Source organism: Canis aureus, chromosome 11, assembly GCF_053574225.1.
Source record: "Canis aureus isolate CA01 chromosome 11, VMU_Caureus_v.1.0, whole genome shotgun sequence".
NCBI lineage: Eukaryota > Metazoa > Chordata > Mammalia > Carnivora > Canidae > Canis > Canis aureus.
In genome coordinates this window covers 17619010-17628300 of record NC_135621.1, presented here as the reverse complement: position 1 = coordinate 17628300, position 9291 = coordinate 17619010, and positions in this window count along the sequence as shown.

The window sequence follows — 9291 nt, the reverse complement described above, 5'->3', positions numbered from 1 at the left end:
GTAACAACAAAGCTGACATCTATTACTAGTGAAAAACCAGGATAATATTTGATATGTGTGATTCTCATTCTAAAAATTCAGAACATTTAGGTTTCCCTAAAGGAAAATGAATCACATTCAAAATGTTTTTAAAGCGTCTTGCTGAATTCTTTAAATTTCTACTTATAACCATGTCCTTGGGGAGTATAAATGGGACTAGCAGATGTTAGGAAAAATGTCTATGACTTAACAAGCTTCTCAAACAAAAAATCTAACAAAGTTTCCAACTCCCCAATAATTGCTTATTTGTGTGGAAAAGATTCTTAATCACACATGCATCATCTCATCTATCTCTCAACTAAAACGATCCTTCACAGACTGCTAAGCACTAATGTTGCCAAATGGAAAGAGGAAGTGCTCTTTGCTTTAATTTTCCTGTGATTCGTGAGGATTTTTTTGTCCGTGCACAAGACCCAGTGGGTAATTTTAATGAACCTGGATTTTTTCTTAAAGTTCAATTGCACTACATTCGAATTTGGCAAAGAATGCTATCTTGCTTTCTGTTTCATTTAGTGCACGTGTCCAGATTGCTCTCCAAGAGGGCTCACTGCGGTGATTCATTTAGGTAATTAATACGTAGCCCAGTCAGATGACCCCAGTAGATGTTCCCAAACCGCCAGCATCATGTGAATCCAGCAACAGGCGGCTCCCGTTGTTAACAGGTAGAAGAGGGAGGCTGCTGAGGCTCAGTTGCAGCTCTCACCATCGGGAGGAGCCATTGCCCTGCAGGAAGAGGAGCAAGCTTGGTCACGGGCAAGTTTGATCTTCCTTTCTGTTTTCATCTGATGACAGGCCCTGGTGGCTGTAGATCAGAATTCATCCTAGGAAATAAACGTGTTTCCTTCACGTCTGTCTCACTACTAGCTCTGCTCACAGTAAGTAAGTCCACAAAGTCCCTTCTCAGGGGAGGACCGCTCTGGGCCAGACACAGCCCATGGTGTAATAGCAACTTAATTCTTAATTTCAGAAACAGTAGAGCTGCACTGAATTAAACACTGTTTTTTGTTTTTTGGATTTTGTTTTTGGAAGAACAGATTAAATGCTCACTGGAAAGTCATAGGACAAATTGTCCTTAATTTGTATGTAACCGGTTTTTCAATTCCCAGATACTTCTTAACCTCTACAAATACGTATGCATTAAGTGAGTATTTCTGTAGATGAACCTTAAAAATGGCCTTCGAATATGTGGTTGATTGCAGCAATTACGCTGAAAAGATATGAGATATTTGAGAATCAATCGTACACCGACTGCGCAAAATCTGAAAGAGCTGAATCTAGTTTGAGGCAGCAAAATATACAATTAGATATTGAGCATTGTGTTTGATATGCTTACTTAGGAAATGATCTTTTGATCTTTTTGCAAAAACCTAGTTATTAAGGAAAACATGATTCCAAGGAGCAGGCAATGGTGCAGGAAGCATTGACACTACAGAGAGCCAATACGGAATAAAACATTTTAAACAAGCTCAATATACAAATATTGAAATACTCAGACCCGAGTTCTTTCAGGAATTGAAAAGCCCGATACTTTGTCAAAGGACTAGATTTCCAGTTGGTTAACTGGAGCGGCAACTAAGAATAAGATTCATTGTCAGTGATCTCCTTGTGGTTTTCATCACTACAATTTAAAAGCAAGAAACAGTTAAAAAAGAATCCTCAATTTTAAAAGTTCATCTGATTTCTAACGTAGTAACTTATAATAAATAACATTTATGTAGGGTCTATCAGGTGCTACTTCATTAGGCTCTTTATCTTCATCGTCACCTGTAATCTTTGAAAAACCCAGTGAGGCAGGCATGATGATTTTTAGTTTATAATCTTCAGAATTTTAGGTTCAGAGAACACAAATAATTTGAATAAAGATACATGTAATTTTCAAATCAAGGTTTATATCACTTCAAAGTCTGGACTCTATCCACTTGAAATCATTCCTCCAATTAGCAAAATCTACTCTTCTGTTCTCAGTGCTCATGTTAATTAACCTTTCAGGGGAATTTCACATAGTTTATCACTCCCCTTGGATACATTTTCTGCACTTACTGATTTCCAGCGAGTCCAGGCTTTTGCCTGCTTTATCCACTGCTAGATCCTTAGCACATGGAACAGAGTGTAGAGCTTATAAGTAGGAACAAAAAAATTATTTAAAAAAAAGTATTTTTAATTTCTAGAACAGAATGAAAATAGTTAACCCTTAAATATGTAAGTGTTAAATACAGTGAACCTTGAAAATACATCATCTTTACTCACCTATCTTTTCCTACAGAAATGTTGATCAAGAAACTGACTTTAGATTTTGCACATTGGTTGGTGAAGACACATATAGATGAGGCTGACGGCTATAGAAATACATTTTTGATAAACATTTTTCTCTAAATGACAATATGCCTTTACTCATAAATACCAGCTGAAAAACTAGTCTTCTACACTCTGTGGATATAGCATGGGTCAGCATTGCCAAGGCCATTTTGGATTGGATAGTCAGGAAGGACATCTATGAGATTTCCTCATGGCATTCAATATACGATGATAAATGATCCATCTATCGTGTGAACAAAGACCTAAATGATGGAAAGGTGACTGCCATGGGAGTAACTGGAAACAAGTGTCCCAGGGGACATCGAATGTGAAAGCCCTGATAGGATTTACTAATAAACATACTAGAAGAGGAAAGGAAAAAGACTAATCAATTGTTTGAACAGAGAATTGAGGTCATGGGGCAAATAGCTGCTCCAAAAACCGTAGATCTGGAGGTGGGTACCTAAGCAGAAGCCCAGGAGCATGAACGGCTGTGAAAACCATTCCTGGCATCCTAAATTTTAAACTGTGATCCACAAATCGCTGGGTGCTCCGTGTGGAGAGCCCAAGAGTTAAAAACTCCAAGGGAGTCCAGTCGTGGGGATTGAGGGCGAAGAGGGTCCCCACATCTTCATGAGTTTTATCTCTAGGCATCTTATCAGATTCTTACAGTGAAAATTAAAAAAAAAAAATTACCTCATGCTTCCGGAATAGGAGAGGAAAGTAACTTTTGAAACGCATCCATAATATCGCATTCTTAGCCAAGCTTTAACCAGCACAGGCTCATTAAAGGGCTGAGACTTGATGGACTATGGAACACTTTCCTTCCCAATACAGCTTATCACCACATCAATAGGGCTCCTGTGTCATTACAGAGGATTACAGCTGAAAGAACTGCATATCCCAGACTTGATTTAAGAAGTCTCCAGAGAAATCCAAAGAGGCAAAAACAAGAGCACCAGGGTAAAGCTTACCGTCAGACACCACGGTCATGGATAATAGTATACACGGCCTAACGCCGAGCCAGATAAGCATAAAACCTCATGCTGAAGGCCTGTTTCCTTCAGTTCTTCTTACCTGTTCATCAGGTCCAGCTTGCAAAAATTCACAGTTCATGTCAAGAGATGAAAAAACAAAAAATTAAAAGCATAGTTTGGAGAGCAGAGCAAGCATCAGAATAAGGTCCAGATATGGCAGGTACAGTAGAAATTTGTAGCAGATCCAGACTCATCATTATCATAACAAGAATCTACAACAACTACGATTAATATGCTAAAGGCTATAATGCAAAAAGTGGATGACATCTAAAAAAGGTGGATAATATAAGTGGAGAGATGGAATCAAAAGGAAATGCTAGAAATAAAAGCAAGTGTACAAGAAATGAAGACGATGCCTTTGACGGGCTCATCAAGAAATTGACACAGTTGAGAAAATAATGTAGTGAGAAATGTCAACGGAAATGTCTAAAATAGAAACGCAAACAGAAAAAATAAAAAGATGAAAAAGATGGAACAGAGTGTCCAAGAACTGTGGGACATTTAAAAAGGTAAAACATAGGTAAAATGAGAATTACAGAAGAAAAGAGGAAGGAATGGCAGAAATGTTTGAGGTAATAATGGCAAAGACTTTTCTAAAACTGATGACAGGCATCAAATCACAGATCTCAGAAAACACCAAGTGAAATAAATAGAGGCAAACATATTCACACTGCAGGAAAATCACAAGAGAAAGTATTGAAAGAAGCTGGGGAAGGGGGAATAGAGCAGCAAGGTGAAGCATGAAATTGGAAGTCTCTTTAAAGAAGAAGAAATACAGGAAGGTCAAATAAAATCTTGCATTTTTTTAAAATCTTAATTGATTTAACAAGTAACAGTTGGCTGAAAATAATAATAGCAACAGTGGATTCAGTGAACTTAGCTTATGGGTGAGCGCCAAGAGCTGCCATGATGTTTTTGGAGCAGAAAGAGAGGAATTGAAGACCCCGTGCAATAAAGCACCTGTACTATTCACACAGTGGGACAGGGCTCTTTGGAAAATGACTGGGGTTGGTGTACATGTGTTCTGTGACAATGATTAGAAATGGAGAAAAGATAAAGGTGTAATTGAGGAGAAAGAAGGGAGAAAATTGGAAAATATTAGATAGAAAAACTGTAAGAGACTAAGGAATTGCTACACAGTGAAAAGGGGGTCATTTCTCAAGAAGACATCACAGCCCCGAAGGTGTCCAGGCCACAGAGTAGATCCTCCCAATACGGGCAGCGAGAGCTGATACAACCCTGAGGAAACCAGACAGTCCACAGTACGGTTGGAGACTTCAATATCCCACTTCTCTAGTCGGCACGAGTGGCAGGCGGAAAGTAAGTAAGGGCGGGTCTCACCCAACACGACCATCAGTCCCATGGGCCTACTGTCATCTGCTGAATACTTCACCTCACGAAAGCAGAACACGGTCTCCTCAAGCTTACACATGACCTCCGCCAAGATATACCTTATTCTGGATCATAAAACTTTAAACATTTTATGAGAATAAAGATAATTCTTTAAAAAATAGAGAAAAAATGAAAAGAAATAGAAATTCAAAAAAAGAATAGGAGTCAAACAAAGTACACTGTCCGTGGAATTAACCCTGAAATCACTAACAGAGAGCTAGCTAGAAGACCCCGGGTTCCTGGGAGGTTAAACAACACACTTCTAAATAATGCAGGGGTCAAAAAAAAAAAAAAAAAAAAAACGTCTAGAGAGAAGCTTAAAAATATTTTGAACCAAATGAAAACAAAAATACGACTTTGCAAAATTTTTGGGATGCAGCAAAAGAAAAGGGGGGGGGTTGAGAGGGAAACTTAGAACATTTCATACACATTTTAGGGAGGAAGAAAGATCTAACGTCAGTAATACAAAGTTCCATCTGGAGAGGAGGAATCAGAGTCTTTCCTGCAGGAAAGAAACCCAGGGTCTAGATGGATGAATTTTGGATTTTTAATTCGCAGGTATTACCTGTGATGATGAGTGACCGTGTATGCAATATGAGCACACGCTTGGTTACTTCCTGAGGATACCTGCGTAGGTACGAGTGTCAGATCCATGTATGTGCTTATATTTGGGGCTAAGCATGCAAAGTGCTACTGGGGATTCGAGAAATAACTGCAGCAGCCTGTGAGGATGCTGACCCTGTACACGCGGGCCAAAACCAGGCACCTTTATTCTTTTTATTGGTTGCCAATTAGAGAAGCAAACGCACTGCATCATAAAATTTTATTTTACTATTGACGAAATCTAATTACGATCCCATCTACGCTGACAGTACCCATCTAAGGTCCCAGAGAAGACTTAAAGTGGGAATCAGTGCCACTCGGCGTGGGGTCTGCAGTGCTGGCAACGTATGCACCATCTGGGAGCTCGGAGGAGACGCAGGTGCGTGGACTCCTCTCCACGACTGCAGGTCCAGAAGCTCTGGAGAAAACACCAGCAGTTTGTGTTTTCAGGATTTTCACCTTGTCTCCTGTCTGAGAAGCATCCGTCTGTACCTGGGACCCCCGGCAGTCACGTCCTGTACCTAGAAGCCTGCCATGAACCTCGCGTGCCTTTTGTCTCGTGTCTGTAGAACCTTCTGTCACCGAGTCTGTCCCTGAAGCCACCATTTCTGTCCACTGCTAGGTTTTCGTTTCCCCCCTGCATGCGAGGCTACGTGCAGCTTCTCCTCTATGTTAGCTACGGACTCAGGGCTGTCAGGGCGTAGGGGTGGTTCTACTGCCTGGGTCTGTCACTGCTTTCATTTATGCTTTAGTTTCCTGGTCAGTTTTCTTCAGTTGTGCCTTTGCATGTCATTGTCTTTATTTTATTGTATTTTATTGTATTTTATTTTGAGAGAGAGTGAGCACCCAAGCAAGGCCGGGGTGGGGGCAGAGGAAGAGGATGAGAGGGAATGCGAAGTCAGAGCCCCACCCAGGGCTCCATCTCGCGACCCTGAGCTCATGACCTGAGCTGAAATCAAGCGTCATCCACTCAACAGACTGAGCCACTCAGGCGCCCATAGGTCGTCTTCAACGTCCAGCTCCCTGTGTGGCGATCTTTAATATGCTGACATAGATCCTCAGACTCCATCACACGTGTGTTTTCCTTTCCCTAATTAATACAACTTGCCTGTATCATTACTTATTTACTACTATGTAGTGTTTTAAATAGATTTTCCTCCCTTATTTCTCACGTAAATTTTAATTATGGCTTTCGTTTTTGAGGTTTTATATTATTTTCCATTTCATCTATCCTTTGCATCCCTGTTTAATATGACCGTTTACAGCCATTTGTTCCCTTATGTCAGAATACTTTTTTTTTTTTAAATCGATTTAAGTGTTCAGATTCATCATCTTTCTTTTCCTCTTTGTTATTTCTCTTGGTCCTTTTTAGTTGTTAATAATCATATTTAAAATAACAAAAGAGAAATCATTTACAAGTATCCAAACGAGGAGTTTGCAGCTTCTCATTATTGTATTGAGACTTTCTAAATAGTTTGTTATAAATGACAGTTAAAAGTCAGTATTATTAACTCTCACCAGGAGCCTAAAAAAATGTCTCTGGTCACTCCAGAGCCAAGTGATGTAGAGAGGTCAGAGTGGAAGGTGATAGCAGCCTTAACCAATTGCAATGAAAATATCGGAATTTGCAAGTTTTACATAAAACACTTGGTCACGTGACTACATGGCTAGGGCCCCTCCCGTTGACTTACAAGGTGACTGTGTAGGTTCGCCCAGGATTTTAAACTTCAGCCTGACTCAGTCGAGGCTGTTTAACTTCCCTGGTTGTGTCACTGCTTCATTGTCTTCCCTTTAGATTCTTTGCAGGTTCCGAGCAAGATCTTTCTATGTGCCTGCATTATAAGAATATTATAAGAAAAGAACTACCAGAGACCCACCTCCCTTTCTCTCTCTCTCTCTCTTTCTCTCTCTCTTAGGAATTTTTCTATTCAATTAGGAATTAAAATTCCTCCATGATTACAAGCTTTACTTCTGTAGTTTAGATGAAAGGAATAAGTGAAGGACAGAAAATTCACTCTGCGAACACTTAGCCAAGCTCATACGGAAATCAACTTCATGATGAAAGAATTTTGTCATTGGAGTTGACGTAGATGTTCTGGAAACAGATGTCTCTGATGGCCCATTATGACCTACCTGGTTCTTCCCCCCTCCTCCCCCCACTATTGTATTTATCTATCTAAAATCTAGTGGGGCTATTACTAGAGACTTTCTCAGATGACAAAGACTCATGGGATGACTGAACTAAATACACATGTGCAGCTTCTTATAAAAGTCTCCATTCAATGAGCTATTGAGAACGCAACTGTGGCATTACCTTCCAGTCCTTCACTAGATTTAGTGGCAGCTCTTAGTGCCGCGCTGGTGCTCAGTATGCATTCAGAATGCTGAAGGCAAATAACCCCAACGGGAAGGCTCCTGTGCTCTGTTCTAACAAGGGGTCTGAAGGTGTTCTCACCTACATCCTCCTTCTTGAAAAAGAGGTATCCCCTTTTCTGTTCACGGTTAGCAGTCTCTCTTTTTCCTCTCTCTCTATGGTTTCACCCCCATTCCACAGCTAGAAGGAGAAGGAGGAGGAGAAAGGGCGGAACAGGAGGAGGGAGATGGGGAGAAGAGGGAAGAAAGGAGAGCCAGCCAGACCTCTAGGTTTCATTGCCTCCACATACCCGATTGCTTGCTATCTTTTCACAGTCGTTCCTTGACAGTATTGTTCATGCATTAATTGACAGGCTCAGTAGATGCTTTACCCTTATTTCATTTTGTCTTTGTGCCAACTGCTCTCTTGGACACTGATTCTTGGAAAAACATCTCTCTTCCTTTGGCTTGAGAGACACTATTTTCCCTTACTTCTCTTTCTTTGTGATTTTTTTCCTTTTCGTTTTCCTTAGAGTTCTTTCCTTTAGCTACCTACCCTGATATGTTGTTTTTCCTTAGAATTTTGCTGTTTTTTCCTTATTATACACAATATACAAGTAATCTAATCTTTTTTGCTGTTGAAGTATGATTAACATATAATATCTTATTAGTTTCAGGTGTACATCATAGCGATTTGATATTTTTAGACACTGTAAAATGATCCCCATGATAAGATAGCTACCATCTGTTACTGTCAACATCCTAATAAATATCTGGGTAGACTTAAAGCACTAGAACTCATAATATGATATATTATTAACTAATCAAAAGCAACTGTCTGGAAGGATTTTTATTCATTATTGACTGGAAAAACTTGACCATAATAAATACTTGCCTAAGTATTTCACCAAAGAACGTCCAATATTTTTATTATAAAATCAGTACCACCTAATTACATATTGGAAATTATTTCAGACATATGCTATTGTCAATCATTTGAGTCATAGAACCAGTAAGAGTAAAAAACATAATTTGCACAAATATCTTTTTATTCTGGGAGAAATTTTTTAAAAACCCAAAATATCAATTTCCTTCATTTCAAACAGCTATTTCAAATGTAGGAAAGGACAACAATTCTCGGAAAATAAATAGGCATAACCTGGCTAATATGTGGTTGACACATCCTAGAAAATGACTTATACAAAAATAAAATACTACAGGCAAGGAATAGAGATGAAAAATCTGATTGTAATGTTTCTAAGAAATGTAATTCTTAGCATGTCCTTGTATACTTGACTGGATCAGAGTTCCTTAGTACCAGAAAAATTGAAATTCAAAAAAACCCTAAAACAAGGGGAAATGTTTTCTATTGGTGACACCGAGAATGGACAAATGAAAAAAAAGGGGGAGAGGGTGAAGAAAGAGAGAGAGAAAAAAGGAAAAGGAAAAGGAAAAGAATGAAAGAAGAAATGCGCCTTTGAGAAAAAACTGTGGAGTCAGCAGATGAACAGGCAAGAAATGAATCACTAACTACCAAGGACAATAAAAGGAAGAAGAGCACAGTCCAGAAAAT